Source organism: Sarcophilus harrisii, unplaced genomic scaffold (assembly GCF_902635505.1).
Source record: "Sarcophilus harrisii unplaced genomic scaffold, mSarHar1.11, whole genome shotgun sequence".
Classification (NCBI taxonomy): Eukaryota; Metazoa; Chordata; class Mammalia; order Dasyuromorphia; family Dasyuridae; genus Sarcophilus; species Sarcophilus harrisii.
In genome coordinates, this window is record NW_022290939.1 from 160,381 (window position 1) to 171,790 (window position 11,410).

An 11,410-nucleotide genomic window follows, 5' to 3' on the forward strand; every position below is an offset into this window, starting at 1 on the left:
TAGATACACAATAAGTATACATGACTAAACTGTTATTTTGTTGTACAAAAAAGAATCAGACTCTGAAATATTGTACAATTAGCTTGTGAAGGAAATCAAAAAGTAGGTGGGTATAAATATAGGATTGGGAATTCAATGTAATGGTTTTTTTTAGTCATCTCCAGAGTTCTTTCTGGGTATAGCTTAATTCAGTTCACATTGTTCCATTGGAAATGATTTGGTTGATCTCCTTGCTGAGGATGGCCAGGGTCCATCAGAACTGGTCATCATAGTATTGTTGTTGAACTATATAATGATCTCCTGGTCCTGCCTACTTCACTCCATCACTGTCTGCTGTGTAAGTCTCTCCAGGCCTTTCTGAAATCATCCTGTTATCATTTTAGAAATAATAATATTCCATAATATTCATACTCATAATTATTCAGCCATTCTCCAACTGATGGGCATCCATTCAGTTTCTAGCCACTACAAAAAGGGCTGCCACAAACATTCGTGCACATACAGGTCCCTTTCCTCTTTATAACTTTGGGATTATAGCAATATCAAGGATCAAAAGGCATGCATGGTTTGATAACTTTTTTGAGCATAGTTCCAAAACTACCTCCAGATCGGCTTTTGATTCGTTCAACTACACCAACAATGCACTAAATGTCCTAGTTTTCCTCATCCTCCAACAATCATCATTTTTCCTCTCATCTAGCCAACCTGACAGGTGTGGTATCTTAGAGTTGTCTTAATTTGCATTTCTCTGATTAATAAATGACTTGGAGCATCTTTTTTCATATTACTACAAATAGTTTCAATTTCTTCATCTGAGAATTGTCTGTTCATATCCTTTGACCATTTTTTCAATTGGAGAGAATGGCTTGATTTTTTATAAATTAGAGTTAATTTGTTATTTTGAAATGAGGTTCTTTATCAGAACCTTTGACTGTAAAAAATATTTTCCAGTTTATTTCTTTCTAATCTTGTCCTACTAGTAAAGTGAGCCTTCGATTGAACTTTATCCTACTAGCTGGCCATTTGAAAATTAACGATAGGGGCAGCTAGGTGGCACAGTGGATAGAGCACCAGGCTCAGTCAGGAGGACCTGAATTTGAATTTGGTCTCAGACGCTGCTTAGATGTGTGACCCTGGGCAAGTCACTTAACCCCATTTGCTTCAGGAAAAACAAAATTAATGAGATAGGCTTGCAATAGTAAATTCATCTCACATTTATAAGATTTTTTTTAAATGAACTTATCCATTATCATGTGAGAAAAATAGATATTCTGGTGATTCCTACTTAATGGTGTGATGAAAGCAGAGCTTATAGATGACTTCACAGGAAAAGAGTGATCAAACACTTTTTAACCAATGAGCAGTATATTGTATATATCACAAAGAGATGAGTTATGTAAACCTTTCCACATACAAGAAATGAGAGAACTTACAATGGCAGAAAAATCAGTATTTTATTTTAAGTATATCTACTACTACCTAAAATGGCATTTTCCCAAAAAGATTTCAAATTTCTTACTAATCAGTGCAATTGCTCCGGTAGAATTAGAAGGAAAATTTTAGAGTTAGAAGGGATTTCAGAAATAATCTAGTACAACTACTCACTGAAGATGTGGGGAAGACACTCCCGAGACAAGTCAGCTTATGGTCTCACTACTAGTTTAGTGAAGAGCCAAGAAGTGGTTCTAACTTTCAGGACCTCATGGTTTATACTTTACTCCTTAACACCTTAGCAATTTCAATGTGCCTCTCAGTCTGTCATTCCGTGAACAAGTTTGATAACATTTTATGCTCTTCTAAGTATTAGGATATATTCCAGAAAAGTAAGAGACTTTGGAGAAATAGAAGCCTACTTCCCTACTCCATAATAAACTTACCTACCAGTTAAAGGATAGGACAAAGGCAACTGCATAAGTTGATGTTATGGCTAATTCTAAGTAAATTTCTGTATAATTTCTATACAGAAAGACTGAGTCCCATACAAAGGCCAAAGTAAGAGTAATTTGTATTGAATGAAGACTTAATGAAGAGGTAATAATTAGGGTGTAGTGATAGGATGAGGTTTGGGTTACCAGAGAGGAAGCAGGAAAAAGTGCAGAGAGAAAGAGGATAGTAAAGATGCTTGCAAACAATGTAAAACTTGAAGTTCAGTTGTCACAGAGGGGACTAATGAAAGTCTTAAGTATCTTTTCTTAAAAAAGATTGTCACTGTATGCCTTGAATCATAGCTTTAGGATTTGGCATTTGATTTCTATCAAGGAGACGATCATTTCTTAGGCAGTATAATAATGTATTGAAACATATTTCAGGAAAGCTTATTTTGTGATATCATTGTCAAAGATTACCTGGAACAAAGGAACATTATACGTAAAAAGATATTTTTAGAAAAGAAATTTCCTTTGTATTTATCACAAATTTTAAGCTCACCTCTCCTTGTTCTTCAGATAGATATCAATTCCTTTTTTTTTTTTAATTAAAACTTTTTATTTTTCTAAACATATGTGAGTAATTCCTCATCTTTAGCCAACCAGAATACTTTATATTCCAATTTTCTTCCACCACTTTCCCTGCATAGCCGTGGTCCCATATATGGTAAACATGGAAGGAAATAGATGTTAGAAATACAGTTATTGTGCTGCACAACACAAATCAAATCAAATTAGTAACAAGAAAGGAGGGGGCAGCTAGTTGTTGCATTGGATAGAGTAACAGCCCAGAAGTCAGGAGGACCCGAAGGTTCGAAAGGTATCAGACTCTTAAAACTTCTAACTGTGTAGACCTGGGCAAAGTCCATAATCCCAATTGCCTTAGGAAGAGAGAGAGAGAGAGAGAGAGAGAGAGAGAGAGAGAAATTGCTTTGCTGAGAACTACATTTAGATTCCGCAGCCCTCTATCCAGGTGGAGCAGGTTCTCTTCATCACGGAATTACTGGAATAGGTTTAAATTATCTCATTGTTGAATAGAGCCATGGGCATCAGAACTGATCATCACATAATCATCATATTGCCATGTATAGTGACTTGCTGGTTCTGCTCATTTCCCTTAGAATCAGTCCATTTATCTCCAAGCTTCTATGCAATCATCCTGTTGATCTTTTCTTATTGAGCAATAATATTCCATAATATTCACATATATTATTTAATCAGCCATTCCCCAACTAATGGGCAACCAATCAGTTTCCAGTTTCTTAACTCTGCAAAAAGGACTGCCACAAACATTTTGCACATGTGGGTCCCTTTCCCTACTTTAATATCTCTTTGGCCAACAAGCCCATTAGAACCAATACTAGATCAAAGGGAATGCCGTTTGATAACCTTTTGAAAGTAGTTCTAAATGCTCTCAAGAATGGTTGGATCTGTTCACAGTTCCACACAAAATGTATTAGATATTCATTCTTTCAGCCATTATCAACATAGAAGAGTGGAAATTAAACAAGTACTTGAATAATAATTTTATTGTAATTCTCTGTATCATTGTATCATATAACTTTTTACAAAAATGCATTTAGTTTCCAAAACTTTTAATTTCTGTTACATGCAATAAATTTAATTAATACACATTGTATTGTGAACTCATATAAGTGGAACAAAACCAGTAATCTCAGATTCCAAAGTATAATTTCTTACTTTGCCATTACATTTTTACTGCACTTATGTTTCAGTAATTCAGAACTACACATTGAAAAAAATCTCTTTTATTCTATGGCACTCAAACAAAGAAGACTAAATTCTAGCCACCTTGTACTTTCTAATTTAATTGGGGATTTATGGCATCCACAAAATAATTCATTTTCGCAAAGCTGTTAAAAAGTCAGTCAAAACTGGCAATGTTATTAATCTATTTGAAGCAATTGGAATTTGAGTTAATTCTTTTTTCCTTTTCATGAATTTCTATTTCAGTCAAACATTTTCTGAATGACTCCTTATTTTTTCCCCATGAAGTACATTCCCTTATATTATTCTGGGTGTTTGGAATATCATCCTAGGTCTCTTCTTTTTCTTCTGAAATTCTAGCTGAATTTCAGTAATCACATTAAACAGTGTTAAGTACACACTGCTTTCATAGGTCCTTCTAAACATTCATAAGTTTTTGTAATTCTTGAATGCATCTCACAGATTCTATGTTTTTCCATACTTGCAGCTTAATAAACAGTGAAAAAGTAACTACTATGTACCAGGCAGTGTTCAAGGTATGCAAAGATTAAGAACAAAAGACATAAACAATATGTAACCTAAAAGTAAACCAGTGAATTTGGGGTTAGAGAAAACTGCCTGGTGCTGCAACATGGTGGAAAATTGAGAGATATCCCAAAGAGTATAGCAAAGGGAGAAATGAGATGTCTGTGCTGAGTGCCCTCTATTGAAATTCATGGCTCTTCCCTCCAATCAGGCAACAACTTCCCTTCCAGATTATTATCATTTGAGGATAAGAACTGTGTATCACTCTTAATATTTGAATTTATTGAACTAATAGTAAATATTTATCTGCATATGTGTGGTATAAATTCATATTTCTACTTATGGAGAAGAGGTTTTCTATAAACCAGATACTTAAAGTAGGTGATTGAAAACATCCAATTCATTTCATGATTAGATTGTTGGGTCCATCACCTTCTGTCAAGTGCAGTATAATAGCTAGGTTCACATTTTTTATGCTAGCCATATATTTAAGAAAAATTTTGGAGGACATTGTATTTCATTCCCATTAATTACAGGAATATATATCAGACCCAGATGTGGAAAAAAAGCACATTATTTTACCTGACTACAGTACTAGGACAAAAAAAACTTCTGAACATCCAAATATTCCAAATCGGCTACAAGATCCTGGTACATCAGAGAAACGTGCTATAAGAAAAAGTGAGTTATTATGTTGACACAGCTCCTGATTTCATTAATTTTGGACATCCACAAGGAATAAGTCTCTAGTAATGTTCATTGGCTACTGTTACTGTTCTATAGCATAGAGTCTTCCAGAGTTGCCCAGGGTTTCAGAATTTCAGCATTTTTCACATGATAACACAATCAAAAGATCAGACATGGAAAGGGAACTCAGGGCTGCCTAAGATCAAACTGGCCTTCTATGCACTGGCCAGGGCTATCCCTCAAGTTCTAAAATATACTGCAAAACATTCTTTCAAAAAATGCCATTATAAACATTTAAATGTTAATGGTATATTTGAAATACAATATTTTGTATTCTCCAATAAAATTTGCATTGATCCCCTATATTTGAAAGACCTGGCCTTGTTCATATTCCATAAGTGCAAATGTTTTCTCCTATTCTAATTTTGTCTCCTGTCATTTTAGTTTAAATTTTCCTAAAGCCATTCTGAGTAGACATACTTGAACAGTTTTCATATTCTGAGTAACATATTTTCTAGATATTTCTGTAATATTTATATTTTTTACTATTATATCAACATTAGGATTGGACAATGAAGAAGATAGCGACTCTCCTTGGGATTCAGAGGTATTATTTCATTTTGAAAGTTCAATCTTGATTGCTATTTTTAAAATTACATTTATGTTTACTTATTTACTAATCAGTATATTTTCTCTAGTGGAATAGAAGGGGACTTTTTTTAGCTAGAAGGGATTTCAGAAATAATCTAGTACAACTACCCTTTTAATATGTGGGGAAGGCACTCCCCAGAAAAGTCACCTTATGGTCTCACTAGTAGTTTAATGAAGAGCTAAGAAGACAGTTCAATGGTCCTAACTTTCAAGACCTCATGGTTTCCACTCTTCTGCTGAACACCTTAGCAATTTCAATGTTCCTCTCAGTCTGTCATTCAGTGAACAAGTTTGATAACATTTTATGCCCTTCTAAGTATTAGGATATATTCCAGAAATGTAAGAGACTTTGGAGAAATAAAATCCCACTTCACTTCTCCATGATTAACTTACTTACAAATTATAAGATAGGACAATGGCACCTATATGGCTGATATTACATGGATAAATTCTAAATGCAAATTTTTCTGGATAGCTTCTATGCACAAGACTGGAGACCATAAAAAGGCCAATGTAAAAGTCATTTTTATTGAATGAAGGAAGACTTAATGAAAGAGGTAATAAATAGGGTGTAGTGATAGGATGAGGTTTGGGTTGGCAGAGAGAAAGCAGGAAAAAGTGCAGAGAGAAAGAGGATAGTAAAGATGCTTGCAAATAATGTAAAACTTAAGATTGTTTTCACAAACGGGACTAATAAAAGTCATAAGTATCTTCTATAGAAAAAGATTGTTAATTGTATGCCTTGAATCATAGCTTTAGGATTTGGGATTTGATTTGTATCAAGAAGCCAGTCATTTCTTAGAAAATATAATAATATATTGAAACATATTTCAGGAAAGTTTTATTTAGTGTGATCATTTTCAAAAATTATCTGGAACAAAGGAGCATTATATGTAAAAATATATTTTTCCAAAGAAATTTCCTTTGTATTTATCACAAATTTTAACTCATCTCAAGTTCTTCAGGACATGAATTCCTTTTTAAATTAAAACTTTTTATTTTCTAAACATATATGCGGGTAATTCCTCATCTTTAGCCCTTGAAATACTTTGTATTCCAATTCTTTCTCCCACCTTGCACCCCTCTCCCCAACATAGAAAGTAGTCCAATATACGTTAAGCATGGAAGAAATAGATGTTAAATACAATTATTGTCCTGCACAACATAAATCAATTCAAATTAGTAACAAGAAAGGCGGGCCAGCTAGTTGTTGCACTGGAGAGAGTAACAGCGCAGAAGTAAACAGGACCTGAGTTCAAAAGTGGCCTCAGACATAAAACTTCCTAGCTGTGTAGACCTGGACCTCCGTATAACCCAATTGCCTTAGGAGAGTAATTGCTTTGTTTAGAAACACATTTAGATTCCACAGTACTCTCTCCAGGTGGATCAGGTTCTCTTCATCACTGAACAACTGGAATTGGTTTAAATTATCTCATTGTTGAAGAGAACCATGGGCATCAAAACTGATCATCACATAATCATCTCCTTGCCATGTATAGTGACCTGCTGGTTCTGCTCATTTCCCTTAGAATCAGTCCATGTGTCTGTAACCTTCTATGCAATCATCCTGTTGATCTTTTCTTATTGAGCAATAATATTCCATAAAATTCACATACCATTATTTAATCAGCCATTCTCCAACTAATGGGCATCCAATCACTTTCCAGTTTCTTAACTCTAAAAAATAAAAGGCTGCCACAAACATTTTGAACATGTGGGTCCCTTTCCCTCCTTTAATATCTCTTTGGCCTACAAGCCCATTAGAACCAATACTAGATCAAAGGGAATGCAGTTTGATATCCTTTTGAAAGTAGTTCCAAATTGCTCTCCAGAATGGTTGGATCTGTTCACAGTTCCACACACAATGTATTAGTTAGATATTCATTCTTTCAGCCATTATCAACATAGAAGAGTGGAAATTAAACAAGAACTTGAATAATAATTTTATGGTAATTCTCTGTACCATTTAACTTTTTTAAAAAATGCATTTAGTTTCCAAAACTTTTAATTTCTGTTACATGGAATAAATTTAATTAATACACATTGTATTGTGAACTCATATAAGTGGAACAAAACCAGTAATCTCAGATTCCAAAGTATAATTTCTTACTTTGCCATTACATTTTTACCGCACTTATATTTCAGGAACTCTAGAACAATACATTACTAAAATCTCTTTTCTTCAATGGCACTGAGAAACAAAGAAGACTAAATTCTAGCCACCTTGTACTTTCTAATTTAATTGGGGATTTATGGCATCCACAAAATAATTCATTTTCGCAAAGCTGTTAAAAAGCCAGTCAAAAAACTGGCAAGGTTATTAATCTCTTTGAAACAATTCGAATTTGAGTTAATTCTTTTTTCCTTTTCATGAATTTCTATTTCAGTCTAACATTTTCTGAATGACTCATTTTTTTCTCATGAAGTACCTTTCCTTATATTATTCTGGGTGTTTGGAATATCATCCTGCGTCTCTTCTTTTTCTTGAAAATGAGGGAAATTCTAGCTGGGCTGAAATCACATCAAACAGTGCTAAGTACACACAGATTTCATTGGTCCTTCTAAAAATTCATAACTTTTTTGTAATTCTCAAATGCTTCTCTCATATTCTATGTTCTTCCATACTTGTAGCTTAATAAACAGTGAAAAAGTAACTACTATGTACCAGGCAGTGTTCAAGGCACGGAAAGATTAAGAACAAAAGACATAAACAATATGTAACCTAAAAGAAAACCAGTGAATTGGGGGTTAGAAAACTACCTAGTGCACAGCAACATGGTGGAAAATTCAAGAGATGTCTCAAAAGAGTATAAAGGAGAAATAGAGATGTCTGTGCTGAGTCCCCCTCGCTTGAAATTCCACGGCCCTTCCAGCAATCAAGCAATAGCTTCCCTTCTGAGTTATTATCATTTGAGGATATGAACTATGTATACTCTTAATATTTGGGTGTGGAAAGAAATAATAAAATATTTATCTGCATAGGTGTCGGATAGAACTATGGCTTCTACTTATGGAGAAAGAGGTTTTCTATAAACCAGATACTTAAAGTAGGTGATTGAAAACATCAATTCATTTTCATGGTTAGATTGTTGGGTCCATCACCTTCGGTCAAGTGCAGTATAATAGCTATTTTTTATACTATCCATATATTTAAGAAAAAAATTTGGTGGACATTGTACATTTCCTTCTCATTAATTACAGGAATATATATCGGACCCAGATGTGGAAAAAAAGCACATTGTTATTTTACCTGACTACAGTACTAGGACGCAAAAAACTTCTGAACATCCAAATATTCCAAATCGGCTACAAGATCCTGGTACATCAGAGGAACGTGCTATAAGAAAAAGTGAGTTATTGTGTTGACACAGCTCCTGATTTCATCAATTTAGGACATCCACAAGGAATAAGTTTCTAGAGATGCTCATTGGCTACTGTTCTGTAGCATAGAGTCTTCCAGAGTAGCCCAGGGCTTCAGAATTGCAGCATTTTGCCCATGATACCACAATCAAAATATCAGACATGGAAACGGAACCCAGGGCTTCCTTAATTCAAACTGGCCTTCTATGCACTGGCCAGTGCTATACCTTTAGTTGTAGAACCTAATGCAAAACATTCTTTCTAAAAATGCCATTATAAACGTTCAAATATTAAGGGTATATTTGAAATAAAATATTCCATATTTTCCCATAAAATTCCCATTGATCCCGTCTTCTGTTTTTGAAAGACCTGGCATTGTTCATAATCTACCATAGGGTAAATATTTTCTTCTATTATTCTGGTACGATATCTGTCATTTTAGTTTAAATTTTTCTAAAGCCATTCTGAGTAGTCATACTTGTACTGTTTTCATATTCTGAGTAGCATATTTTCTAGCTATTTCTGTAATTATTTATATATTTTACTACTATCAACATTAGGAGTGGACAATGAAGAAGATAGCGACTCTCCTTGGGATTCAGAGGTATTATTCATTTTGAAAGATTCAATCTTGATTGATATTACACCCAAAATTACATTTAAGTTTACTTATTTACTAATCAGCATATTTTTTCTGGTGGAATAGAAGGGGACTTTTTTAGCTAGAAGTGATTTCAGAAATAGTTTAGTACAACTACCCTTTTAATAAGACACTCCCCAGAAAAGTCACCTTAGGGTCTCACTACTAGTTTAGTCAAGAGGTAAGAAGACAATTCAATGGTCCTAACTTTCAGGACATCATGGTTTACATTGTACTCCTTATAACATCTTAGCAATTTCAATGTTCCTCTCAGTCTGTCATTCGGTAAACAGGATTTAATGTATTTTATGCTCTTCTAAGTATTAGGATACGTCCAGATATGTAGAGATTTTGGAAAATAGAAGCCCACTTCCCTACTCTCCATGATTAACTTACATACAAATAATAAGATAGGACAATGCTTTTTTTCCCTATATAAGCTGATGTTATGGCCAATTCTAAGTAAATTTCTGGATAGCTTCTATACACAAAGATTGAGGCCCATACAAAGGCCAATGTAAAAGTAATTTGCGTTGAATGAAGAAAGAGTTAATGAAAGAGGTAATAACTAGGATGTAGTGATAGGATGAGTTTGGGTTGGGTGACAGGAAAAAGTGCAGAGAGAAGAGAATAGTAAAGATACTTGCAAACAATGTAAAAGAGCTTTTGAGATTCGGTTTTCACAAATGGGACTAATAAAAAGTAATAAGTATCTTCTATAAGATTGTCATTGTATGCCTTGGATCATAGCTTTAGGATTTGGGATTTGATTTGTATCAAGAAGCCAGTCATTTCTTGAATTGAGTATAATAATATATTGAAACATATTTCAGGGAAAGTTTTATTTAGACAGCTGATCATTTTCAAGATTACCTGGAAGAAAGGAACATTATATGTAAAATATATTTTCCAAAATTTCCTTTATTTATCCACAAAATTCAAACTCCACCTATCCATGTTCTTCAGAAGGACATGAATTCTTTTATTTTTTTAATTAAAACTTTTTTATTTTCTTTTTTTTTTAATTTAATAGCTTTTTATTTACAAGTTATATGTATGGGTAACTTTACAGCATTAACAATTGCCAAACCTCTTGTTCAAATTTTTCACCTTACCCCTCCCGCCCCAGATAGCAGGATGACCAGCAGATGGGCTTTTATTTTCTAAACTTGTATATGGGTAATTCCTCATCTTTAGCCAGCAAGGAAATACTTTGTGTTCAATTTTCTCTCCCTCCTTCCACCATTCTCCTGCAATGCAAGAGAGATCCAGTATACGTTAAACACTTATGGAAGAAATAGATGTTAAGCTGAATTATTGTCCCACTGCTTACTAATCAAATCAAATTAGTAACAAGAATGGAGGGGGCAGCTAGTTGTTGCATTGGATAGAGTAATAGCCCAGAAGTAAACAGGACTTGAGTTCAAAAGTGGCCTCAGACATTTAAATTTCCTAGTTGGCGCGAAAGACCTGGGAAATCATAACTTAATTGCTTTTAGGAAGACAGAGAGAGAGAGAGAGAGAGAGAGAGAGAGAGAAATTGCTTTGTTGAGAACCACATTTAGATTCCACAGTCCTCTCTCTAGGTGGAGCAGTTTCTCTTCATCACTGAACAACTGGAATTGGTTTAAATTATCTCATTGTTGAAGAGAGCCATGGGCATCAGAACTGATCATCACATAATCTTCTTCTTGCCATGTATAGTAACCTGCTGGTTCTGCTCATTTCCCTTAGAATCAGTCCATATCTCCAAGCTTCTATGCAATCATCCTGTTGATCTTTTCCTACTGAGCAATAATATTCCCTAATATACACATACCATTATTTAATCAGCCATTCCCAACTAATGGGCAACCGATCAGTTTCCAGGTTCTTAACTCTACAAAAAGGGCTG

General features: G+C 34.2%; 1 long non-coding RNA gene across 1 annotated transcript; it reads left to right on the forward strand.

The window, feature by feature from the left end:
* Positions 1 to 4,777: 4,777 nt before the first annotated feature.
* Positions 4,778 to 9,200, forward strand: LOC116420444. Its single transcript, XR_004230775.1, has 3 exons — positions 4,778 to 4,859; positions 5,429 to 5,472; positions 8,718 to 9,200. It is a non-coding gene; the product is annotated as an uncharacterized LOC116420444 (long non-coding RNA).
* Positions 9,201 to 11,410: the final 2,210 nt, after the last annotated feature.